At 45.8% G+C, this 27,789-nt stretch overlaps 1 protein-coding gene and 2 long non-coding RNA genes across 7 annotated transcripts in view; 2 read left to right on the forward strand and 1 right to left on the reverse strand.

The window, feature by feature from the left end:
* The window catches only part of SHROOM3 (shroom family member 3), a 250,264-nt gene that overhangs the window by 116,184 nt on the left and 106,291 nt on the right, over positions 1-27,789 (forward strand). The gene's annotated exons all lie outside the window — the stretch shown is intronic.
* LOC128327179 (uncharacterized) overlaps positions 1-27,789 on the forward strand; it is a 93,453-nt gene that overhangs the window by 45,998 nt on the left and 19,666 nt on the right. The gene's annotated exons all lie outside the window — the stretch shown is intronic.
* Positions 1,818-27,772, reverse strand: LOC128327178 (uncharacterized). The gene is made up of 2 exons (XR_008308515.1): positions 26,688-27,772; positions 1,818-2,092 (listed from the first exon to the last, which is right to left on the reverse strand). It is a non-coding gene; the product is annotated as an uncharacterized LOC128327178 (long non-coding RNA).

Consider the following 27,789-nt stretch of genomic DNA (forward strand, 5'->3'; position numbering starts at 1 on the left):
AGAAAGCTGCCAATGCAACAAAGCTATCACTGTTTTCCATCTCTAGAGTGGCAGATGTTGCCAAAAATCACCATGGACATTCTTCCTTTGAGATGGTATTGATGGCCAAAATCTTTGGGCCTGGTTCATGGATGAACAGTGAGACAAGCAAAAAGCTGCAGCGGCTCCAATCATTCTGGTTACAGCATCTGAGAACAACAGAACAGTTTGCAACCTGCACCTTCATTCTAACACAGGATTTCCCAACCCTGGGTCCCCACATGTTGTTGGACTACAGCTCCCATCAGTCCCCGGCCACAATGGCTGAAGGCAGTTGTAGCTGGGGATGATGGGAGTTGTAGTCCAGCAACATCTGAATAACCGTGTATGGGAACCCCTCTTCTACAGCAAGGTGGTCTGAGGTGGTGCTTTCCGAGGCAGCTTCTCTGAGTGCTCCAGCGTTGTACCAAATGCAAAGGGTCTTGGAGCAAGACTTTTTTCCAAACACATTTTGGCAGATGGGAGAAAAGATTATGATGATGGCTCCTCCACAGAGAGAAAGAGAGAGGCGGCTGGTCATTTAGAAGGGCAGGTGCAGCAGTGCCCCGCCAACAATTCTCCCCACCAAGCACACAGTCGATTCGTTCTCCTTTCGTGCCTTGGCTTTTTAAAATGCCAAGCCTCCGTGGCCACAGGCAGAGGAGGAGGGGGCTGCTACCCGAGTGAGCAGGCACTCCCTAAGTCAGGGATGGGGAACCTTGGCACTCCTGCAGATGTTGGCCTACAATTCCCATAATCCCTAGCTATTGGCCTCTGTGGCTGGGGATTATGGGAGTTGTAGTCCAAAAACAGCTGGAGTGCCAAGGTTCCCCATCCCTGCCCTAAGTGGACCAACCCGCCACTCATTCACTTGCCCTGCCTTTTACCAGCCACCCCTGAGAGGGAGTGAGGGAGAGAACTATGTACAGAACTCTGTTATATCAGTTTACAGAGATCAAGAATTAGGGAATACGAGCTTGGAAGTAACTGTTGTCAATCTTCCCGTAAAAAGAGGGTGGTCTCCAGCAGTGTTCCCTCTAAGGCCTGCACTCATGATTATTTTTATGTCTGTTCAGTTAATTTTAGATCTCGCTCAGGCTGAATTAGGAAGGTCCCTCTATGAATGCATGTGCTCGCACACTGCCTTGATACTCCCACCCAGAACACAACTCATTCCGCACACAGGTGAAAAAAATTAGAGAGAACACTGGTCTCTAGCCTGATGTTTTGATGGTTAATCCAAGGACGTGATTCTTATTCAGCTTTCATGCCATACTATAAGAACTTCCCCGTCTCTTTCAACCTTTAAAAGGTCAGTCAAGACACACCTGTTCACCCAGGATTTATTTATTTATTTATTTATTTATTTATTTATTTAATACATTTATATACCACACAAAACGCAAGTTCTCTGGGCAGTTTACAGGACAATAAAAACAGCCAATAAAAGATCAAAACATTTCAACAATTAAAATTAAAAAGTTAAAATTATTAAAACACAATTATGTGTTTTAATTTTTTAATTAATTAAAATATTTTTAATTAGATTTACAGTTTTAATACTTAACACTCTTAACATGTTTAAAATTTTAAATTGCTTTAATGTTTGAATTGTGTTTTAATGGTATTTTTTAAAAATTGTAAACTGCCCAGAGATGTGGGGTTTGGGCGGTATAGAAATTTGTTAAGTAAGTAAATAAATAAATACCACAATAAAAGCTGCCCACCAAGAATGAATCCCTTTGATGGCAAAATGCGGGAGTGTGGGCAACAGGATTCGATAAAAAGAGGTCACAGCATCGAAAGCAACATTTCCATTTTATTGCCATGTTAAAATAGCGTGGATTCTTTGATGCTCTCCAATTACAAAACCATTGTTTGGTCTACATGCTTCCCTCTTGTTTAGTCCCCAGTTTTACATGGTAGTAAATTGAATCTACATTGAGTCCCTTTCGCTTGGTTACTGCTTGGTAGTTCCATAATGCTGCACTCATATTTATAGGAAGTGTAGGTTTCCTCCTTGAAGTATTTTCTTCCATGTGGCATGATGCAGTCTTTCCACATTTCTGCTGGACTGGAGAGATGCAAAAATTCATTTTCAGCCATGACAGAGGTGCAGGAGAACAGGAGGTGTAAGGTGCTTGCATTTCCTTCACTGTATGCATTTGCATTATGTGCAAAGAGGCAGAGTTCCCATGGCACTGTGCAAATACAGAAATCAGTCCATGGAAAGTCTGACAGGTCATTATTCATCTTGTATTGTCAATATGCAGGGCACTCAACAGAGGCAAGGAAGGAAGGGAAGGGCGGGCCATGGGCTGATTATGCACAAATGCAGTTACACACAGGCTTTGTTTCAGGTGGGGCTAAGGAATTAAGCCACATTTTCAGGAGGCAAAATGTAAGGAGCCTGGGAGAGAGTTCCAGGGATAAGGGGCAGCAAGGGAGGATGGTTGGAATCATGTGAGAGAGCACGAGACTTTGGGGTCTAAAACGAAACACAAAGGGAGACAACAGCAACAGCCACTGGAGATATGCTATTCCGGGGTCAGATACGGGCAGTGGCTCTATCCCTACTAAGAGCCACCACTTTAAAAGGTGCTCAGTTAGCAGGGGTTAGGGGTTCTTTGCTCAGTTAGCAGGGGTTACTGTGGCACAAGGTTTTATGGGCTAGAGCCCACTTTAACAGATGCAGCTTATACTTGGTTCACCCTCATGTCCTTCCCACAAGCATGATAAGCACCATAAAGCTACAGTCTAGACTTCCAGGGATAACTTGCATCTTCTTCCACGACTACTCTTAGTAAGAACGATACCAGGGGTTCCCAGTGTGTAAAATAAATGGGTTGTAGGTAAAAAGCAAGATGTAAAAATAAATAGATCCAAAATCACAGAGCTATGGCAGCGCTCTGATTTTGCCAGTGTTTGAATATCCAGATGTTGATGCTGATCACAAGCTTCCTTAAGTTTATCCCTGCCCTCTCTTAGTCACTGTTAATCGTCTTGTTCTCTTATGGCTTCATCATCACCCAAATGCCTAGGGCAATGCTGACTACAGCAGTAGTGTGTGTATGTAGCAAAACGCTGTTAGTAAGAACTGCAGAAACTTCATAGGAGAAGGCAGCTAAACGCACAGCCTGAATTTGTTATCCTCTTTGTGCTTGGACCACCTTCCTGAAAGAGTTTTTACTCTCCCTGCGAATAAGCTCCAGCACAGAAGGTATCAGTGTGTAAGATTGTGTTTTGGGTTCCTGGGAAAGTTCACCATGCCTTCGAACCTACACTGTGTCTTGAAGTTCCTGGCCTGCTGGACAACAAAGTCAAGGTCTGTAGATTAACTTGGAGGCGTTAATACGGACATTTCTGTGGTTAGTTGGCTTTATAATGAAGGTTGTTTGATATAGGACACAAGACACAATTCGTATCTTGCTTACTCTGGAGTAGTGCAATTGAAGCTTTATTAACTTCACTGAGACTCGTGACATAGCAATAGCAATAGCAATAGCACTTACATTTATATACCGCTCTATAGCTGGAAGCTCTCTAAGCGGTTTACAATGATTTTAGCATATTGCCCCCCAACATTCTGGGTACTCATTTTACCGACCTCGGAAGGATGGAAGGCTGAGTCAACCTTGAGCCCCTGGTCAGGATCGAACTTGTAACCTTCTGGTTACAGGGCGGCAGTTTTACCACTGCGCCACCAGGGGCTCATTGAAGCTATTGATATGTTGAAGCTATTGAGTTGTCGTGACATGTTGAAGCTATTGTGGCGGAGCACAGGGGCCTTTGACCATTGTAGCGGGGATTATGGGAGACAGGCTGGTGGCAACTGCAGACGGACCTCTCCTGATGGATAGGCGTTGGGGATCATGGCGAAGAAGACATTCTCTTAAATACCCTGGGCCTAGGCCATTTAGGGCTTTATAGGTTATAACCAGCACCTTTTATTTTGCCTGGAAACTTATCGGTAGCCAATGTAGTTCTTTCAATACAGGAGTAAAGTGGTTTCTCCGAGATTACTCAGAGACCAACCTGGCTGCTGCACTCCATACCAACTGCAGCTTCCGGACTACATACAAAGGCAGCCCCACATAGAGCACATCTATCTATCTATCTATCTATCTATCTATCTATCTATCTATCTATCTAGTTTCTATACTGCCTGATATGTACATCTCTAGGCAGTGTACAAAATTTAAACTATTTAAAAGTTACAACAGAGTCACAATCCCTCTGTCAATTCCCAATTAGAGATCATTCATCAGGCCTACCAGGACAGTCTCCACCCCCTAGCCCACCCGAAAGCAGTTTGAAATGGGTCTAAATAATCAGTTTCCTCCGAGACTACCTGGAGCTGGGAGGCCACCACCCTCTCAATTGCCAAGCCACAGAAAGTTGGAGACAGGCCTGTAGTTGCTTAGCTCTGAGGGATCCAATGCAGGCTTCTTCAAAAGCATTTTATAATCTCTACCAGGCCTTCTACAACAACCACTAACACCCCAGCTGATAATATAAGCCAAATTGGACAAGGATCAAGAGAACAGGTGGTAGGTCATATCCACCATTGGGCCAATGGGTTCAAAGAACCTGGGCTGCTGACCAATCACGGGCCACAAGAGCGGCCCCGACAAGCCCCCCGCATCTGACTTCAGATGCGGGGAGGCTAGTTTAGCTCCCGAGCGGGGGCCGCGTGGCCCCTTTGGGAGCTAAACAAAGGCTGGCGCTGTTTCGCAGCGCCAGCCAGGAGCGGCTCTTACCTGCAGCGCCAGCCTAAGTATCTCCTGAAGGGGCCGCGCGGCTCCTTCAGGAGTTAAAGGCTGGTGCTGCTTTAGCAGCACAGCCCAGGAGCGGCTCTTCCCTGCAAGGAAGAGCCGCTCCTGGGCTGCACAGCAAAAGCAGCGCCAGCCTTCGTTTAACTGCCAAAGGGGCCGCATGGCCCCTTTGTCAGTTAAAGGGCAACTACTCTTTTCTGGGCCGAACGGAGCCTCAAGGCTCCGTTCAGCCAGACCACGCCCCCGCGTCTGACATCAGACACGGGGGCGGGGTCAGGGGTGCCGTGGTAGTGGCCACACACAGGCCGCCAGCGGTCCCGCTCCGCCAGTGGTCGTATCGTTCCAAGCAGCTTGTCCACATTCTTGGGAATCGCAAACTGAAACAGATGCAGCCTAGCCACATGAGGAGTCACTGAACACCCCTGCATCAGACACTGCAGTAATTGTGGGATCTGAATCTGTTGGCCCAAATAGGAGAGATTTTATCCACAAAGAACTCATTAAAAATGTCACAGCGGCTAATCAGTGGTTCCAGATTCTGATTCAAGGGAGGAGGGGCATGGACTAGCCCTCTCACCACCCTGAACAACTCCAGTGGATGTGAGTTTGCGGATGCAATACAGGCAGAAAAGAAACACTTCTTTGCTACATGTATTGCCTGAGCATAGGACTTCAAATGCACTCTGTGTTGTAATCTGTTGGGTTTGAGTCGAGTCTTCCTCCACTTGCACTCCAACCTTGCCACTTCAGCCCCTGTAGTTCTTCCATGTACCAGGGGGCCAGTTTCAAAGTGGGTCAGAGAGGACGTTTAGGAATGATCATGTCTACTGCCCTGGTGAGTTTGTTGTTCCAGTTGTCCACCAGGACATCAACAGGATCACTGGCAGAGCCAACACTAAACCCCTCCAAGGCTTCTTGGAACCCCACTGGATCCAATAAACTTCTCGGGCAGACCATCCTAATAGGCCTCTCACCTCTGCAGAGGTGGGACATGATGGTGAATCCAACTTTAACCAGATGGTGGTCTATCCTTGACAATGGGGAAGTCAGAAGAAACCCGACCCACGGAATGCCACCCTGATCATAGTGAAAGATCAGATCAAGTGTGTGACCAGCAATGCGTATAGGTCCCGAGATGACTTGGGATAGGCCCATAGTTGTCATGGCTGCTATGAACTCCTGAACCACTCTGGACAAATTGGTGCCAAAGTGAATATTGTTGTCCCCCACCACCAACAGCCTGGGGGACTCAAACACCAAGTCTGAGACCAAGTCTGCTAGCTAAGTTAGAGACTGTTGGGCAGCGGGGTGATTGGTACACCAGCAGAAGTCGCAGTCTATCCCTGGTCTCCAAACTGAAGGACACACATTTAATATGGTCAGACACTTCAAACAGGAACCTGGTAAAGGAGATGTTATTCTTATAAACCACAACCACTCCACCTCCCCATCCACGTCCTCTCACCTGCTCCTCAACAGCGTACCCTGGAGGGAGAAGCTGGGACCAGACTGAGTTGAATTTTAGATATGCATTTCCACCAAAATAGTGCTCAGTTCATCTTACAATTAAAATAATGGCCAAAAAAGCATCATGATAAAACATGTCCATTAAAAGACAGTGTGAGTTTGGGGTGTGTGTGTGTGTGTGTGTGTGTGTGTGTGTGTGTGTGTGAGAGAGAGAGAGAGAGAGAGAGAGAGAGTGAGAGAGTGCACACACCCCTTTATTATTAATTATTATATTTGTATAGTGCTTTTCGGCAAAAGTTCTCAAAGTGGTTTAATTTTCTCATAACAAGGTTGTAAGATTATAGTTCTTCTGTTGCTAAATTGTGCACTATGACGAAAGAGGGAGGGACTGCTTCCCAAATCTTAATTGCCTGTACCAAAACCAAAAGACTAAATGCCCTCATCCTTATTAAATTCCCACTGGTTTAAATCAATAACCAAATGACAATTAGAAGTAGGAAAATGTGGGAGAGGGAAGTAGAATACTCATAGATGAAAAAACACAACCCTCTCGGCAGTGTCAGGAGTGGCACATTCAGCGCTGGGTGCTAATTTTCTGCCATTTTCAGACTACTTTCCTTAAGGAAAATAAACTTATGAGATCACCCAGCTCAGAGTGTGTGTGTGTGTGTGTGTGTGTGTGTGTCCGTCCCCATCCCCCTCTATCAACTTCTCACTTTTGGGTGGATTTGAACCAAATTTGTTACTGTTATAAGGACACATGGGGACACCTCAATGGCGTAGGTTGTGATGATGTCATTCATCCCAATTAAAGATGGCATTTGAGGAGCAAGTGGGCTAAATTGTGAACTGCCTAACTGACTTGAACCAAATTTGGTACAGTTCTGGTGAGTGACACATAGGAACACATCAACAGCATAGTTTGTGATGATGTCATCCACCCCAATTCAAAATGGTGAACATCAGAAGTGCAAGTGGGCTAACTTATGAATCGCCTAACCAACCTGAATCAAATTTGGTACAGTTATAGTGAGTGACACATAGGGACACCTCAATGGCATCGTTTGTACTGATGTAATCTAACCTGATTCAAGATGGCAAATGTGTGAACGTTTGAGAAGCAAGTGGGCTAACTTGAGGACTGCCTAAATGATTTGAACCAAACTTGGTAGAGTTGTAGGGACACCTCAACAGTGTAGTTTGTGATGATATTACCCACTCCAATTCCAGATGATGGACAAATGAATGTTTGAGGTGGAAGTTAGTAATTATCAATTAAGATTATAGTGAAAGGAAAGTAGGCAGATTAGTTCTTACCAGAACCTCTTGTGGTGGTGGTGCTATTGTTCTGTTTCCCTGATGAATCAGTGAATCCTACAATGCTATGCTGCAATAATCAGGAAGTGAGGAACAGAAATGTTTCTGCACAACTCTCTACCAAAACATGCATCCCCTGGGCAAAAAAAGGCTGGCTGAGGAGGAGGAAGTAAAGGCACTCAAGAAGGGCAAGACAAGCTTTCCTTTAATTAAAAATACATTTTTTATTATTATTGAGACCATATGGTAGCTGGTTTTGGACCCTTCCTTCTTGTGAAAGAGAACATGCTCTTAGCTAAATGGTCTACATGGTGTTTCTATTACTGGGTTGGTTAAACACAGTGAGGATTTCCTTTTTAAAAAATTCCCATTCTTGACCATTAGAATCAACTGAAGACTTGCTGCTGTGTTTTAAGAGGGGCTGTAGCTTAGTGATAGAACTCATGCCTTGCATGCAGAAGGACCCAGGTTCATTCCCTGGTATCTCTGGTAGTGGGGCTGCAAAAAGCCTGAAACCCCAGAGACCCTCTGCCAGTCAGAGTGGACAGTCCTTAGCTAGATGGACCAATCGTCTGACTCAGCAGAAGGCTGCTTCTCATGTCCGTAGGATGGTCCTGTAACCACGGCTGCACTAACACAAACCCACAAGTCATGGTGCTATGTCTGTAATGCCTTTAATCAACATTAGTTGCAGGAGGAATTAGCAGAAGGGGGCTTCCAGTCCAGATCTGCCTCCTCAGCAGCTTTAATTTATTAAAGAGTGGTATCAGTGTGCATGGTGCTGTACCGCAGTGTAATCTGCCAGATGTGGCGTGTCTCAAACTGGAGACCTTAGCAGCAGAATCCAGGTACCTCACTCTCTGTCAGAGGACGGACCTTCTGGCTTGCTCTCTGTTGCACTTCAGCACCACCACTGCCAGTGGTCAAAGGGTGGCATTGCAACTACCAGCTTGCCTTGACACCAGAAGTCAATTGGATTCCGCCTGGTCTGATCAAGTTTCTGATCCTGGCCTGGCTTCTCAGTTGGAGCAATCTGTCATTGCTCATGTGTGATCTGAACATGATGGTCCTTCTGCTCAATGACCTGCTTTTATGATCTTGGCTACTTGCCTGCCCGGTACCTGTTTCTCTCCAGAATGCCAGCCCCTAACACAGTAAAATAAGGAAAAGGAATAGGCACCTGCCCCAAGGAACTTGCAATCTTAATTTTTTCAGTGGTGAAAAAACACTGAGAGGCTATGACTATGGATATTTATATACTGCTTTTCAACAAAAGTTCTCAAAGCAGTTTACATTTTAGAAAGAAAGAAAGAAAGAAAGAAAGAAAGAAAGAAAGAAAGAAAGAAAGAAAGAAAGATTGATTGTCCCCTGTCCCCAAAGAGCTCACAATCTAAAAAGAAACATAAGATAAACACTAGCAACAACCACTGGAGGAATGCTGTGCTGGGGGTGGATTCTGCTAAACAGAAGAGACTCACCACTTTAAAAGTGGTGCTTCTTTGCTCAGTTAGTAGGGGATAAGGGTAGGGAAAGCGGAGGCCAAGGTTATAAACAAGAGAGGGAAAGGGGAAGGAGAGGCAAGGGAAACAAGAGATGAATGGAAGTTTCATTGGGAACTAAAGACCCAATCCACCAAGGAAGTCCTCCTCTGCCAGTCCTATCAGGCACTTTTGCAGGTCCAATTCATTTCTATGGGACTGTGCTAGAAGATATCCCGATGCATTCCTGGGTTGTTGGCAGCCCAGAGAATAATTTTGCTTTGAAAATGAACTGATGCAGCAAGTGTGATGGGGCAGGAGACAGTCCTTGGGCCCCAGTGCTGACCAGCAACCAAGAGGAAGGGGAGAGGAACACTTCGGAACATAGGAAGCTGCCCTATACCAAGTCAAACCATTGGCCCATCTCTCTCAGTATTGTCTGCACTGGCTGGCATCAGCTTTTCAAAGTTCCAGGCAGGAGTCTTTCCATCCAGGGGTTGAACCTGGGACCTTCTGCATGCAAAGCCGACGCTCTGCCACTGAGCTACGGCACCGGCAGCAGGCCTGGAGAGGTGGCACCAGAGGCTGGGAGAAGCCTGGACCAATACACTGCATAGGGAGACATCCCTCGTTTCCTTCCCTTCTGTTTAAATGAGAACTTTTTAAATAAGGCTTTCTTTTCCAGCAAAGCAGTCAGCTGAGACAGTCTGAATAATGGGCATATCAAAAAAAATGAGTGATGTTTTAATTGGCTCCTTGAAAGACGCTTGGCAATACCCTTCATGAAACTGTATAAGCTGTTTAAAAGATTAATCCTTTGTGATTGCAGCTCCTTCCCAGGCAATTATACTGGATGGATCCCCCAGAGTCCCTCTGGTGATTCCAGGGGAGATTGGAAAGGAAAGAGAAGGGAAGACATAAAACAGAAGAGGATTTCCACAATAGGAACAAAGCCATTATAATCATCTCAGGTGCCCGTTTGGCCCTCATTAATAGGTTTCAGCAACTTTAAAGAATATCTCAGGAACAAAATAATTTTCAGGCACACCTGCTGCAGCTATTCCAGCAAGGACTTTCCAGCATCCAGAGACCTGCTTTGGGGAAATCAATGGGCAGAAAGTTTGTAACTTAAGTGGCAGTCAGGTTAGACTCCAAATATGTGTGGTCCAATTTCACCTCTCTCTAGTGTAACCCTTTTGTGCCCTTAGAATCAGTTCACACACTGATAAGATTACCGCCACCATTGGTGGCAATGCTCTTGGGAATAATCCAAGGCATTGATTGTAGATATGCTACAGGAGTGCATTCCAGCCATGAGGTAGCATCACTCACAACTCACTGTGTATGTGTGATGCCATTCCCTTACTGCCTGTGGTTATCTGAGCACCCTAGAGAAACAGAATTATCAAGTTGAAGGTATCCTTCTTAGAGGTCATCTACTCCAACTCCCTGCTTGATAAAAGAACTGCAGAGTTAGAGAATCCCCAGCAAATGGCTGTCTTGATTCTGCTTGAAGGTAGATGATGAAGGTAAGCCCATCAACACCTAGGTAACAAACCAGAAGCAGTGGCTGTTACAACTGCTGCTGCAACCCGCACTGCCTCCCAAAAAACCCAACAACAAATAAAGGAGGTGTAGAAGCCATCTTAAGTGGCGCAGCGAGGAAATGCTAGACTAACAAGCAGAAGGTTGCCGGTTCAAATCCCCACTGCTACTATATCAGGCAGCAGCGATATAGGAAGATGCTGAAAGGCATCATCTCATACTACGCAGGAGGAGGCAATGGTAAAACCCCTCCTGTATTCTACCAAAGGAAACCACAGGTCTCTGTGGTCACCAGGAGTCGAAATTGACTTGACGGTACACTTTACCTTACAAGTGGAAAGCATTTGGCACCTTGCCAGGTGCGCTGAGGTCTTGGACAACCACTGATAGACTCCTAGCCAAAGATACCATAAATGTTTGCAGCCGTGGCTGCTTGTATTTCATATTGGCTCTGTGACAATGGAAACACTCCACATTTTTGCAGTGCCATTATAGAAAACGCACAGCTATGACTATATCTGGTTCAGCATCCAGCATCCTTAGAATCAAAGGGTTTTTGGTTTTGATTTTAAACAAACAAAAACAAACAAGAAAACCCGAGCAGCTTTCTGTCCTTTGTGGCGACACACAAACTGGCTAGGAAGAGTTTATTGTTGCTAGTAGCTGCTGTTGTGAACTGAGATATGAGAACATGAGAAATGCGTATCTCATTTAAGCTTTATGGAAAATGCTCATAAGGTGTATCTTTTGCATTTCATGGCCATTTGACTCCTCATTGCTTACATTCTGCCCCCCCCCATGCTTTTGGACCTACCTGCTAGGCTGAGGAGGGCACTTCATGCATCTAATGATTTTTAGTTCCTGAAAGCTTATGTTGAAATAGCCCTTCCCCACATCTTAGCAGTTGAACTTATTTTTTTTTAATCTTTGAGAGGTGGGGGGAGGGATTGTATGGGGGAACTGCTGGATGAAGAGGATGGTTAAAAACCTCCCTCCTATCCATCAAATTTTCCCTACAAATGTTTCACCAGCATGAATGGAAAACATGGGGTTGTGAAACCTGTTTTTAGCTTATAACAAGAGGTCCCCAGACGTTGGACTAGGGGTCCCCAGATTTTGGACTACAACTCCCATCAACTCTAGCTTTAGGCATTGTGGCTCTGGGTGATGGGAACTGAAATCCAACAATATCTGCGGACCCAAGTTTAAGAACACCTACCCCATAATTCCACCCTTGGTTATCAAGCAGCTAGTTGAAAACAAAAAGCAGGGTGGTGGATCTTGCATGTTCTGAGTGTGTTGTAAACCAGCTAATTACCCGAGCAGCAGCGCAGTGCCAACACTCCCCACAAGAGATGCAAAGCCAGGGACCACGTGCTCAGTTTGGTAACAGCCAAGCTGTTCTAGATGCAAATTGCAGCCTGATAACAATCTGCTTTCCCTACATGTAGATGCATTGGCTATGGTGCTGGGGGAAAAACCCCTGAAGGCACATGCTCATTAAACATAAGCAGCAGCAACTGGGACAACTGCAATAATGCTGCGTGTGTGTGCGCGCATACACACATGCACAGAGTTTATTAACACACATTTGGGTTGGGTTTTTGGTTTTTTAAAAATGAGCTTAATACAGCAGTCTGTATCAGGGCCAACCCCTCTCTGGTGCTTGCCAATCAAGCAGATTTTGTAGACAGTCAGAGAAAGCGTACATCACTATTCACCACTGACTTTAATTTCCTCTGATTCAAAAATTCCTTGGAGATTTTCTAGAATGATGACTATCCACCAGGACTGTCCCTAGCTTTTGTGGGGCCCAAGATGAATTTCTTGACGGCTGGATCCTTTACTGTTGATGGTTGATCCTAAAGAAGGCTGGTTGGCTGTAATGACAACAGGTACAAGCCCCGTTGGATGAAATTGAGAGGATACAGTGTTGGACGGGGGAAAAGACATTTATTTTGTTCCACAGAATAGGCTCACGAATGTGTTCACTCGCTAATGTGTTTTCCTCCACTTGCATTCCAGCTTGCTTCATTGCTCTCAGCTCAGGTGTATTACAAGGCACTGCATGGGTTTTGCTTTGCAGGAGAGGACACTTGGGAGCAATTGTATCAACTGCCCAAGCTATCTCTCCATTCCACTAGAGTTTCAACAGGAGTGCCTGCCATACCAACTGGAAAATCCCCCAGAACCCTCAGGAATCCATTGGAGTCCATCAGTTTCCAGGGGCAGACCACTTTAATAGGTTCCCCATTTTTGCAGTGGTATGGGGTTGAAACTCTAAACCTCAGAATAGCAATAGCAATAGCAATAGCACTTACATTTATATACCGCTCTATAGCCGGAGCTCTCTAAGCGGTTTACAATGATTTAGCATATTGCCCCCAACATTCTGGGTACTCATTTTACCGACCTCGGAAGGATGGAAGGCTGAGTCAACCTTGAGCCCCTGGTCAGGATTGAACTTGTAACCTTTTGGTTACAGGGCAGCAGTTTTACCACTGCGCCACCAGGGGCTCGATGAAAGTGATCTGGCCATGACAAGGCACAGATGACACATCCTCCACTTTCAAATCACCATTCTTCTGCCCAGTCAAAAAAAGCAGATCTAGAGTGTGCCCCAGTTCATGTGTTGGGCCAACAACATGTTGGAACAGCCCCATGCTTCTCATGGCGGCCCAGACAAGGCAGCGTCAGCATGGATGTTGAAGTCACCCAGAACAATCATTCTGGGAGTCTTCAATACCAAATCTGAAACCACCTCCGTGAGCTCAGTCAGGGAGACAGCTGGGGAACGGGGTGGGCAGTACACCAACAGAGTCCCGACTCTGTCTGCTCACAAGGTGGCAATTAAGAATGCTGTGTTAGCAGAGTTTCAGGGCAGATGATAGGAAAAGAATGATGGACAGATGTTGCAGATGGATGTAAGGTGGTTTTATGTATTCTCCAAGTTCAGTCCATGAAGTATGAGAGTCTTGAGCCTATATATCCAAAAACTTTCTTGTTTGTCCAGCGTCTCACAATGTGTATGTTGCTCAACAGGAAATATTTCCATATCAGTATCATATGAGGGGGGGGGGGAGAGAGATCTGCCAGTTGAAGACATTTCATGGATCTGATGCAGTGGACTCTAGTTCATAGAAGCTTATGCCACTATAAATGTTGCCACCTTTAAGATGCCACAAGATTATTGCAGCAGATTTAACACTGTTATCCTTCTGGAAATTAAAGTATATACAGACTTTTGAGCTTGGCAACAGGGTTATAGAAATTCCCATTGGTTATGATGTGATCACTGGTTCTTAATTCATTTCATTGAAGCCCAACCTGGGAATTTTGAGTCCCGCTTAGTGAGGAAGGCTGGCTACAGCCCTGGGAACTTATTATCCTTGTATCTCCCCACCACCACCCCCAGCTACACATTCCCAGCTGCTCACACAGCACAAATGTTCCATGAGTTCACATATCCATGCATCAAAGTTTTCAGTAATCATCAGCTCTTTCTAGGCAAAGCAATTTTGCAAAATGAACACCACTGGGATTGGTGCCTACAAACTCTCTTGGTGATTTGCACAGCAAATATGTTTCATTTGGTTGTAAAACAGCTTTTTTAACTGCAGGGCTGGTACATCCATCCTTGATTCTGAGAGCCAAGCAGGTGTTTTTATCGCATAAAAATCATATTCTCTAGCCCCATATCCATAAAGGCTCCCCTATAAAAATCTCTATGGGTGCGAGTGTCCTTCCTTCCTTCCACTTCAGGCATTGCATAAGTTTCAAATACAATACTACATTATTCAGAGCAGGGTCATCAGCCACATTGCTGAATCGATCAATTTGTAGCTTTTTTCTTTGCATTTCTACATAATTTTAGTTGCCTTGTCTGCATCTACTCTGTCCCCCATCAGTTCTGTTCTCTTTCACAAGACAACAAAAGAGGGGCACATGACAGAGGTTTATAAAATTATTCACGGTGTAAATAAAGTGTACAGAGAAAGGTTTTTCTCGCTCTCTCATAATACTAGAAAGGGCTCGTCCCATGAATGGTGTGTGGGATTTGCTCAGGTTTAGGATCTTGCAGACTGCCATATATGATGGGGATGGGGGCCATAGCTCTGCGCATCTGCTCTGCATGCAGAAGGTCCTGGGTTCAATCTCTGGCATCTCCAGGTAGGGCTGGGAGAAACTCCTGCCTGGAACCTTGGAGAGCTGCTGCTAGTCCATGTAGACTATACTGAGCTAAGATGAACCAATGGTCTGACTCAGTATAAGGCAGCTTCTTATAATCCTAAGAAACTGGCTACCCCATTTCAGACTGGCTAACGTTGTGAGAGGTTGCCCATCATGCACTGATGGGCAACATCTCTTTTGGTGCTTCATCCCTGGAAGTTCTTCGTGGCTTGAAAGAACACACCTCACACCCTTCCACTCTGCTGGAGGGGTTCCCCCTACCTTCTCATGCTCTCACATACCCTGCAGTTCCTGGCCTTTTCTTCCCCAGTCTGCACAGGTGTGGAAAGGCTAGGGATTCCCCAGTGTTCTTGGGTGCCACCCACTGATGTCACGTTGTACGCGGGCCATCTGCAACTGGATGCCCACCCTGGCTTTAATACTCAAAATCAACTTATTTTGTTGTCTCTCAGAGTTCAGTGATTTCTCTGAGTGCCACTCAGTTCTTTTGTCCCCATATATGTAATTTGTTACACCCTTCCACAGCTTCCTTTGTTTGTTTGTTTGTTTTTTGCTGGTGTTGTTTCTAGATGCATAATAGTCTTTTATTCCAAGAAAGGGAGTCGCTTTAAAAAAAATCTCTCTCCCATATTACACGATAATGTTGCTTTGCAGATCAGCTATTCAGAATTTTTATTGATGTGTGAGAGTCTACTACTATAATCAGCCCTCATTAACTTCTGGAATTTCCACAAGTTGTTTACTCACTTGGTGTCAGTTGGGTTCTCTTTTCTCCCACTATTATTGTGGTATTTGATTTCCTAGGGAGTGGCTGTTTGTTGGTTGCAACTTCCTTGTCTGTGGCTTTTGTAGCTGGGCATAGGGATTTGTGAATATCTTTGTCTCTGAGAACAAAAGCTCCAATAACACAGGCTGATATCCTGACTAAATTACTCAGTAGTACTACTACTCGGAAGTTACTCTTAAGGATCAGTAGTAAATTTAGCTCTAATACTTATTGGACTAACTTCCATCCTGCGTTTGCCCACTTGCGGATTGTATAGAATTGCTTGTCAGGCATATGGAAATACAGCAAAGAATTTTGGATCCATTGCCCTTTCCAAGAGTTAATAAGTAACATCCAATATATTTTACAGTTCTGCTGGCTTCCCTCTTTCTCTCCTGCAGTTATACATTCTCAGTCGGAGCCATTTTGCAGACCTGAAATAACTATTATTTAATTTAACAGACTGTCATTGTTTGCCATATGGAAGCAATCAGATATTTTTTGCAGCTGTTAAAAGATCCAATGCTGATTCTCAGTGTATACCAATAAATGATACCAATAAATGAGTACCCAGAATGTTGGGGGGCAATATGCTAAACCATTGTAAACCGCTTAGAGAGCTTCCAGCTATAGTGCGGTATATAAATGTAAGTGCTATTGCTATTGCTAAAATGTTTGCAGAAGTAAATGGAATAGTGCAATTGGTGTTTATCTGAATTGCTTGACTATTATTGCTTGACATCAGATATGGGGGACGTGTCGGGGCTGCAAGATGCAGCCCCTGATTGGCAGCGGCCCGGGTTCTTTGAACCCATTCGCCCAATGGTGGCTCTGCCCCTGAGTATAAGATAGCCTTCTAGGCCCCCCCACAGGTTCAGGGACCCCTGAGGCAGCATCCCTGAGACCCAGCCCGCCACAGAGCCAACCTTTCCCTGCACCCCTACAATATTGGCATGCCAGCACTACCAGCAAGCCCCTGAGTATAAGATAGCCTTCTAGGCCCCCCACAGGTTCAGGGACCCCTGAGGCAGCATCCCTGAGACCCAGCCCGCCACAGAGCCAACCTTTCCCCGCACCCCTACAATATTGGCATGCCAGCACTACCAGCAAGCCAGGGAAGTGCAGTTTGAACAGAGGGGTGCCAGACTCTCGGCAGTGGCCCCTTTAAAGCTCAGACACTCCTCCAGGCATAGAAGTAGAGCCCAGGAAGAATAGTCTGGGCTCCAGAACACTTGAGGGCTGAGTCTGCCTTTAGACCGTGGTGAGTCAACTTGTTCCCTGGGATCTCTCCAGGGTCCTGCAGCATGACCTGCAGCTTCCCCTCAGCCCGACCCAACCCCAACCTCAGCCTTGTGGCGAGCTAGGACAGGACAGGACTGGACAATATGCTGCATGCAAGAGGTGCTCTTCTGCATCTCCTAATCATTTCTACGGGGCTTGCAAAGGAAATGTTCTTTTTACATGGAGCCTCTGCACGGCTCTACAGTTAGAACTCTTGGCAAGTCTGTGATCAGGCAGTGAGCTGTACTTCAGTTAATGTGGGGTGGCTTTTATTTTTTCCTGAGCAAAGAACAGCTTTATGGCTGTACTAGGTATGCAAGACAAAGCCAATAAAAAGAGACTATCTGGCAAACCTGCTGTTCTCGGATCCCCGTGATAAGACCAGCTCCAATTGTGTGAGAAGTTTCCACCGTTTCTTCCACGGTGACAATAAAAAAGGAAGCCACATTCATCTCGTGTGTTTTCTTCTCTCTCTTTTTCCTTTTTTTTTGGCACAGCTTTTAATTTGGTGAGAAAATATATTTTCCCATCCAGAGAAGCTATTCTGCCTCATTAACTCCTACAAAAAGCATTTGTGCCCCTTCTGCACTCCATCCCAGACCCCTAACCTTGAAACCTTAAAAAGAAGCATCACCGAAGAGTAAACTTTGTTGCTGGCATATTGAATTAACAGACAATATTTCTTGAAAAAGTCCACAAGTGGTAATATAAACTAAATTTATTGGGGAACACTGAAGTCTCAGCATACCAAACACCTCTGCTTCCCCCACCCATTGTTGTTTGCAGGGGATGAGAAGCTGGATTTTGAGAACTGCTAGCTTTGCTTTCTGTCTCCTTCCCCTGCTGGAGCTCTATGCTTCTGTTGTGATAAGGTTTAAATGTCTCCAATGTTGGACATAGTCTGTTAATTAGGACCTCGAAAGCTGACTGTTGGTTGCACAGATAAAGAGCATGATCCAGCCCTTTGAAGTGCTCTTGATTTCAGTGAGACCAGGGGTTCTCCAGCTTGGGTCCCCAGATGTTGGTCTACAACAGGGTTTCCTAACCTGTGGTTCTGCACATGTTGCTGAATTACAACTCCCATCATCCCCAGCTACAATGTATGGAAGCCTATATGGTGCACTATGTACGTGGTGATTTGGACTGTGATGCAGTTCTGCTATATTTAAAACTGGAGCCATTTATATGAATGGGTCTAAGCTCTTTAGGCACTGGACAAACAGGATTCTGACTCAGCCCTTCTTTTTAAAAACTGAAGCCTGCCTTTAATACTACCAGTCTTTAATTGATGTCCTTGGCATCCTATCACCTGCCCCCACCCCACTTCCCCCTCTTGCTTTTTTGGGCTGAGACCAATGGAAGAGTTACTGTTAGAAACAGCCCTCCTCTAAGGAAATCATCCTTATTAAATCAGCTTCTATCTTATTCCAAAAGTAATTTCCGCTTTCCCTTCTCAAGCCTAGCCATTTCTGCTCAATGCCAAGCCTTGCATTTTGGATCCATTGCCAAGAGCCAGTGCACGGAATGGTCCAAATTTACGGTAGCCAGGCAGCTGACAAGAAAGCCAATGCTGATATAAATAATCACCGCCAGGCAGCTTTCTTTTCACCAAGATCTGACACTGTCCTTTGTAGCATAGATCAAATCTTTTGCTGCTGTGTTGTTGCTTTCCTTCATCACTGTGAACTGCGAATAACCCATCTCCCTCTCTTTGGTGCCTGGTGATAAACGACGGAGCTCAAAGGCAAAATCTCCCCCTAGACCCTCTGCTCTTGTTCCCAGTTCAGTCCATTCCAGTAGATGATTTGCACGCCTTGGCTGCAGTCCACCAACCACGGCTGCTCTCGCACGGCTCCCTGATTTATTTCAATGCGGCATGTGCAGGAACAGGGGGATTGCACGTCCTCCTGCGTGCTTTACCTTTGTTGGCTTAAATTTATACCTTGTGCCAGGGGAGGGGCCCGTAGCTCAGTGGCAGAGGACATGCTCTGCATGCAAAAGGTCCCAGGTTCAGTCTCCACTTAAAAAGACTCTAGGTAGATGAGATGGGCTACTCCTCCATCAAAACAGAAGATGCTTCAGAATCAGGTATCTTCATAAGCTTGGTTGTTGTCATGCAGGAGCATAGCTCAGTGTATAGGACATATGCTTTGCAGTCAGCTTTCAGGCTCAGTCCAGGCACCTCCTGTTAAAATGGATCTTGGGAAGCACTGCTGAGAAAGACCCCGGCCTGAGCCCCTGTGGTGGTGGTGGTGGTGGTGCTGCTGCTGCTAGCCAAGCTAAGCTAGGTGGACTTGTCAGAGATGAGCTGTAAGCAGCTGTCAAGTGAGAACCAGGAAGCTAAACCAACAGAACAAAACACCACACCTTAAAATGGCCACTTGCCTCTGCATGCAAACGCCTATGGGTTGGTGCAATTATCCCAAACTGGCATTGGAAGAGGAATCCCCAGTCCAGATGACTGTGAGAGGGATGCCTCATGTGGCGAATTATCAGGCGGTGGTGGGTGGCAGTTGTTCCATGCTGCAGCTGCTTCACAACTGCCCTCACCACCTTCCTCTGGGCTTGTTCTTCTGTATGCCACTATCCATTGATTACATCACCCCTGGGACCTAACCTCACCATCTCCGGCCTTTTGTGGTGGTGGTGGTGATAAGAAGCACCAACCAGATTGTGCTGAGGTTGCACGTTGCATGCAGGTTTCCTGGAGGGGTCTGCCTGGACTCACAGCATCTTGTGCCATGATAATGCCAGCTTAGACCAATCACTTTAGGAAGCCAGCATACAATGCATTGCCCGCCCCATCTTGGAGGTGCTTTTCATTGGCCACTGCCAAAGAAGGAGGAGAAGGCCAACTAGATATGGGCTTGAAGCAAAGAAGAAGACCAACATGCTGGCATCAACTTAATTGTTTGGGCCTGGTTACATGAAGATACATAGCAGGCAGAAAGCAGAAGGGGAATGTTTTACCTAGTATGAAGGTTGAAGGATGGGAAACACTTCCCCTGTTGATTTCTTTTTTCCTGCCACGTAGCTGTTTATGCATGGTATTTCTGCCCATAAAAAGCTGGCAACTAGGGCACCAGGCTTATTTCTCTGGCTGCGTTTCTAGGCCTTTTAACAGCTGCGTGACAGGCAGAAGTCCAATAGCTCAGCCTTTTCCCACTAGGAAGATGCAGTGATGGGAAAACAGTTTCACCAGCTGATTTGTTGCTGTCCGAGGCAGCGAACAACCTCATAAATAAAAGACACATCAATAAGAAAGCTCCTGCCACAAAACCCAGCTCTCCCAATTAAAAAAAATCACTGCAAAAAGTAGATCCGCATTTTAGCATCAGCCCCAGCAGGTTCAGCTCTCAAATGCCTGCAAGAAAAGATGAACTGAATGGGGCTATGCACACAGCCATGCACACGTGCGGACCGGGTGTGTATGTGTGTGTGTGGGCAGGATTCAACCTACCTTCCCACAGACAACTGCTCACGGCCCCAAAAGCACGCAAGCCGCATGTCCACACAACCAGCGCTGCTGGGAGCAATGTAGGTAAACAGAGGCTGGGACAAGTTGTAAAATGCAGTAACCTTTTGTGTTTAGACTTGGATCTCATGCCCAAGATATCTCATTATGCAAATATTCCAAAATCTGGAAAAATCCCACAATGCACTGCACAACATGCGGAATGCATTGGGGGATTCCCCCAAGGAACGGGTGCTCTGGGTGCCTGTCTCTGTCTGTCGCTGGGCTGGAAGCAGCGCAGCTCACACACGAGCAGCAAGCCCTGGTTAAGGGAGCACTCGGTCCCTCAACCTCAGGTAACTACCTGGCTAAAGTGCCGGGCTAGGCAGCACTGTCCCACCAGGATCGGCCTAATCTGATCACGTGCAGCTTAATCCAGGCAGGGCGTCCCTAGTCTGGGTTAGGCTGCACATCTATCTATCTATCTATCTTTGAAAGAGCTGAAAATACTATGATCATTATGGCCAAATTTCCGGAGTGCCTGTGGGTGAGAAGAAAGTACCAGCAGACTCGGGGTAACCTGCAGTTACATCAATTTCACCAAAATATGAAGGGGAAAAACCCTAGGGGGACACTCCCTCCCCACAAGTTGCCGCAGTTAAAATCAGTGGGGTGGAATATCCACGGACTCAGAGGGCAGTTAACTAGGAGGGTGAAGCTGATGGAACTCAGTGGCAAGGAGGGCTTGAACAAAAAGAGTGGGAAATGTCTCAGCTTGAAGAATACTCCCTCAAGATAGTCCAACCCCTTCTGCTTCTGAGGGTTAGGGTTAAAAAACAATGTTCGCTATGCGCAGGAACAGGCAGCACATGCCTAGCAGGGATATACCACAACATTTTGTCTCCCGTCCATACTTTTTTCTTTCATAAGCTGAGCAGTGAAGACCCCTCCCTCCAGCATTAAACAGGGCCGCTCTTCTATATTTGACTCCTATCCCCACACCACCTGTCAGTGCCAGAGCATTTTGCACACACTATTACGCATAGCTGAAGCATAGCTCTGACCACTGTATGCTGTTCTTTTCTGTTGACTCTGCAATCGCCCTTTCTTCCCTGATTTAAAAGTGAAGATGCTGTTTGTTCTTTTAATACATGTGATTAAAGATAGGACACACAGATGATGAAAGACACACAAAAGCGACATAATTGGCCCATCATATGCTTTGAATAGGGCAAAATGAACCTTGCCTACTGCAGCATTTGAACTGCCAGGCTGGGTGCTACCTGGTGCCTTCGTGTCTGTCATGTGCATTTATATGCACGCGCACTAGTCAGGATGTATCCACACCACACCCTGCACAGCAGCAATGGCCCTGGAACAAATATCCGGGGTTTCAGTATTGCTGATGCTTCTATTGCTGAGCAGGCAGTGATGCTGTTACAGGAGGGGCAAAGTGCATTTTAGGAGTGGGGGCAGCTTTGTCCCACCTATTTGAAATAATGGTATCTTTCACATTAACGCTCTTGTCCTAAACATGTTTTCGCCTCTTTAAATGCTCTTGATTTTGATGAAGTTAACTTTCCAGTAAGCATGCTTAGGAAAGCAGCCCAATTCTAATTTCCTGTTTATGATTCAGTTTTAATTTCCAGATACTGGCAGAAGTGTGTGTGTGTGTTCGTTCTATGACTACTGAATAAAAAGTGGAATTGATTATAATAAAGAAAAGCAAGCTAGTGCTGCTTCTTCAAGTAAGGGATCCAAAAGGCAGGGGCGTAGCTATAATTGAGCGAAAGGGTTCAAAGAACACGGGCCCCCAGCTCCTGGGGGCCCTCCAGCTCCATCCCTCCCTATTTTCTCCATTGTCTCCCTCAATCTGAGGGGCCGCCAGAGAGAGGGATGAACACGGGCCCCATTTTCCCTAGCTACGACCCTGCCAAAAGGGGTTACAAAGGAAGCTGTCTTGTACTCAGTCAGACCATTGGTCCATCTAGCTCAGTACAGATTGACAGCCGAAATCCGGAATGCTCCAAAATCCAGACACCATGCTGTAACAAAAACAAAAAACAAAATGCCTCAGCTCACTCACTCGCAGATTCCCAATTTTGCTGCTTTTAAACATGCAGTCAAAACTTACTTATTTCAGAAGGCTGTTAGTGAGAGGGGTTTTGTCTGTAATTCTTTCTAGTTGTGGTTCTGTTTTTATTGTGAAGCTTTTTAATGTTTTTGATGTTCTTGCTTTGGCGCTTGAGGGAAAAGGGAAATCCCCCCCCTACTCCCTGCTCAGTTTGGCGCCTGCTCTGTTGGCGTCTGTTTTAGCACTCTGTTGGTGCCTGCTCTGTTTGGTAAAGGTACAGTACAAGGTAATGTCGAAAATGTCAAAAAAAAGGTTATCGTAAATTCAATGCTTATTTGTTTTTATACTTTAAATAAAACCTAAAAAAAATAAAAAAATACAGTAACCTTTCATGCTTTGACTTGGATCCCATGCCCAAGATATCTCATTATGCAAATATTCCAAAATCCGAAATCCGGAACACTTCTGGTCCCAAGCAGTCCAGATAAGGGATACTCAACCTGTATCCTCTACACCAGGGGGTTCCCAACCTGTGGTACTCCAGAAGCTGGGAACCCCTGCCCTATTCTGATTGCCAGAGGCTCTCCAAGGTTTCAGAGGGGTCTCCCAGCCTTACCTGGAGATGCTGCCAGGGATTGAAACTGGGACTTTCTGCATGCAAAGCAGATGCTCTTCCACTGAGCTTCAGTCCTTCCCCACACAGAGTAAGGGACAGGGATGAGTTATTGAGTTATGCCACTCAGAGACTAAACTTCTAGAAACCCCATGAGAGAAGCCCAAAGGGTGATAAGCAGCTGACACTACCAAAACATTAAAGAGCATTCCCAAACACTTTCAAGAAGGCAAACATAATTGCTGGCATGATCCTCAGTTAAAGGATGAAGGCCTAGGCCACGGGTTCTCAACCTTTGGGTCTCCAGAACTCCCATCATTCCCAGCCACCATGGCCAAAGGGATGATGGGGGTTGTAGTCCAACAACATCTGGTAGATAAATGATCTGACTTGACTGGCTGCTGATTGGGTTCTGGGTCCAGTTCAAGGTGCTTTACCATTACTATCCACATCACTCCAGTAGCCGAGCTGGAGGCAACTAGAGACGGATCTCTCCAGACGACCTCAATGGGCGGTGGGGCTCATAATGAAGAAGATGTTCTCTTAGATACCCAGGGCCTAAGCCATTTAGGGCTTTATAAGTTATAACTAGGGCTTTGTATTTTGCCCGGAAGCCTATTGGCAGCCAGTGTAACTCTGTCAGCAAAGGAATGATGTGGTCTCTCCGAGATGATCCAGAGACCAACCTGGCTGCCGCATTCTGTTTCAACTGAAGCTTCCGGACTACGTACAAAGGCAGCCCCACGTAGAGTGCATTGCAGAAGTCAAGTCTGGAGGTTACCAACAAATGTACCACTGTTTTGAGATTGTTCATCTCAAGAAACGGACATAGCTGGCGTATCAGCCAAAGCTGATAGAAAGCCCCTCTGGCCACCACCTCAATCTGAGATACCAGGGAGAGGTGTGGATCCATAAGTACTCCCAGACTGCGAACCTGTTCCTTTTGGGGAAGTGTGACCCCATCTAGAAGAGGGAGATAAGTATTGTCTCTGGAATTCTGACCCCGCACAATAATTACCTCCGTCTTATCTGGATTCATCCTCAGTTTATTCTCCCTCATCCAGCCCATTACTGCTTCCAGGCAAGCATTTAGGGAAGTTATGCCATCTCCTGAAGAAGCTGACATGGGGAAGTAGATCAGGGTTTCATATATTAACCCAGAGGAAGGGCCTGCCTGCTTCTCAAAGCAGTTTACATAGCCAAAGGAATGAGAAAATGGTTCTCTGTACCTCCAGATGGCTCTCCCCAAGAAAGACTAGTTAAAATAAAAACAAAAAACAAAAAAACCCCACCCTGATCTCTGCTTATAACAGCAGTGCATACAGATATCATTTAAATATTGTCTGTTTTTATAAGCTTGCAGTAGAATAAGATAGCCACCTTATTTCACTGTTTTGCAAAGGCTTACAGACTCAAAACCAAGAGATGATGATGGTGATGATAAATAAATAATTAAAACTTTATTTCTTAGCCACTCCATAACAAATTGTTCTCTGGGTGACTCACAACACAGCATTAAAACATCAAGTAAAAACACATAACACATGAAATCTCAACACACCTAAAATAATAATAAGATAAAATAAAAATACAAAATGCAATACAAAACCATTTAAACACTTTTCTAAAGTCAGTTGTTAAAATCAAATTTAAAACTCAACATTTAAAAAGCCTGAGTGAACAAAAAGGTCTTTACCTGGTGTCTAAAAGAACAAAATGATGAAGCCAGGTGAACCTCACTGGGGAGGCTATTCCACAAATGGGTGCAAACACCGAAAAGGCCCTCTCCCTAGTAGCCACCCAACTCACTTCATTTGGCAGGGGCACTCAGAGCAGGGCCCCTTAAGAAGATCTTAAGGTTTGTGTCGGGACATATGGGGCAAGGCACTCTCTCGTGTAACCTAGTCCCCAGCCATTTAGGGCTTTAAAGGTTAAAACCAGCACTTTGAATTGGGCCAAGAAACGAACTGGGAGCCAATGCAGCTGACAAAGCACTGACGTAATATGATCAAAACGTGCAGTCCCAGTTAAGAATCTTGCAGCCCTGGTTACCACAGCATGAGTAACTGTGGCCAAGCTATCTATCCAGGTAAGGTCACAGTTGGTGTATCTGCCAAAGCTGATAAAAGGCACTCTGAGCCACAGAGGCTATGAGCCTCTAGCAACAGTGCTAGATTGATCAGCACCCGTCGACTGCTAACCTGGGCCTTCAGCAGGAGTGCAACCCTATCTAGAACAGACTGAACATCATTCACTCGGGCAGAGGAACCACATAAGAACAGCCCTGGTGGATCAGGCCCAATGCCCATCTAGTCCAGCATCCTATTTCGCACAGTGGCCCACCAGATGCCACTGGAAGCCACAGGTGGGAGTTGAGGGCGTGCCCTCTCTCCTGCCATTACTCCCCCTGCAACTGGTACTCAGAGGCATCCTGCATTTGAGGCTGGAGGTGGCCCACAGCCCTCCGACTGATAGCCACTGATAGACCTCTCCTCCATGAAGTTATCCAAACCCCTCTTAAAGCCGTCCAGGTTGTTGGCTGTCACCACTTCCTGTGGCAGAGAGTTCCACAAGTGGATCACGTGTTGTGTGAAAAAGTGCTTCCGTTTTTTGGTCCTAGACCTCCTGGCAATCAATTTCATGGAGTGACCCCTGGTTCTAGTGTTTTGTGAGAGGGAAAAGAATTTCTCTCTATCCACTTTCTCCACACCATGCATGATTTTATAGATCTCTATCATGTCTCCCCGCAGTCGTCTTTTTTTCTAAACAAAAACGCCCCAGGTGTTGTAGTCTTGCCTCACAAGAATGGTGTTCTAGGCCCCTGATAATCTTGGTTGCCCTCTTCTGTACCTTTTCCAGTTCTACAATGTCCTTTTTAAGATGTGGTGACCAGAATTGTACGCAGTACTCTAAGTGTGGTTGCACCATAGTTTTGTATAAGGGCATTATAATATTAGCCGGTTTATTTTCAATCCCTTTCCTAATGATCCCTAGCATGGAATTGGCCTTTTTCACAGTTGCCGCACATTGAGTTGACACTTTCAACGAGCTGTCCACCACAACCCCAAGATCCCTCTCCTGGTCCGTCACCAACTCTCCCATCAGCATATACTTGAAGTTGGGGGTTTTCATCCCAATGTGCATCACTTTACACTTGCTAACATTGAACCGCATTTGCCATATTGTTGCCCACTCCCCAGTCTGGAGAGATCCTTTTGGAGCTCCTCACAAACCGTTTTGGATTTCACTACCCGGAAGAGTTTGGTATCATCTACAAATCTGGCCACCTTGCTGCTTACCCCTGCTTCTAGATCATTTATGAATAAATTAAAAAGCACTGGTCCCAGTAAAGATCCCTGGGGAACCCCACTTCTTACTTCCCTCCGTTGTGAAAACTCTCCATTTATACCTACCCTTTGTTTCCTGTCTTTCAACCAGTTAGCAATCCACACATGTACTTGTCCCCTTATCCCATGACTGCTAAGTTTCCTCAGGAGTCTTTGATGAGGAACTTTGTCAAAAGCTTTTTGGAAGTCCAGGTAGACTATGTCAACTGGATCACCTTGATCCACACACTTGTTGACACTCTCAAAGAACTCCAAAATGTTGGTGAGGCAAGATTTACCTTTGTGGAAGCCATGCTGGCTCACTCCCAGCAAGGCCTGTTCCTCTAGGTGCTTTACAATTACCACCACCAACCAACATTACCTTTGACTTGTCTGGATTGAGTCTCAACTTGCTCACCCTCATCCAGTCCATTACTGCAGCCAGGCACTGATTCTGGACAGTCACTTCCTCACCTGCATCTGAAGAAAAAGAGAGATACAACTGGCCCAGTTCACATGTCATGCCAAACCGGAGTTAAAAGTGGCAGAGGTTGGAACTCCAGTATGTCTGAACACGTGAAACTGCAGTTTCGTGGCAAAAGCGACCTCCAGGTTGCCTCACCAAATTCCAAGTTGAACCTTCAGTTTTCACAGAAGTTCATCGCTGAGACCTCCAGTTTCTCTGCCAGAGCATTGCATTGGACTCCAGACGCCACCATATCCGTGGTTTGGCACCAATTTACAAACTGCATCCATAGAGGCGGCAGTGCAGATCCTCCCAGGGACATGGCTGCTCTATGCTGGCAGCGCTTCTTGCTGGCCAACTCTCAGAGAAACAGCCCCACCTCTCCTGTCACCTCTCCCGCTATGGAGTTGCCCGGCAACAGGGAGGCCGCCACATCCCACTGCAGGCTTGTCATCCTCTCAAGGGGCATTCCCTATTCCAAGTCTGTCCCTTGTTCCCTCTACCTGGCTAAGGAGGATGGAAAGGGGATGGGATGACACGATGGGCACCAAGCGCTTTGCTCCCCATGAAGTAAGCAACAGAAATGTATGTTAACAAGCACAAACTCTGCAGGTGACTATATAAGCAGGGCACCCCATTACAGTGCTGGGATGGGAACATATGGCGGGGAGTGTCGTAAATCTGTTAGCTCAACTAACCCAACAGGATTTACAGCCCCCTTCAGCACTCCCCCTGTGAGATAACAGAAAGTAGCAGCGAAACTGCAAGAAGGAAAAGAAAAGAAAAGGGTCACAAAGAAAATTGTAAACGAATTAAGTCTCCTGAACTGAACTAGGTACCCCCCTCTAACAATAACTGAGTAATAAGTGAAAAGAAAACACAAAGCAAGGAATGAAATGAGCAAAAGACACCAGAACAAGGAATTAACGGAACAACGCAGGAAAGCATAAACAAGGCAAACTGGAACTCGGAAAAGTCTGGAATTTAAATAGCACACTGTCTGCCGCCAGCGAAAGTT

This window comes from Hemicordylus capensis, chromosome 5 (assembly GCF_027244095.1).
Source record: "Hemicordylus capensis ecotype Gifberg chromosome 5, rHemCap1.1.pri, whole genome shotgun sequence".
Lineage (NCBI taxonomy): Eukaryota > Metazoa > Chordata > Lepidosauria > Squamata > Cordylidae > Hemicordylus > Hemicordylus capensis.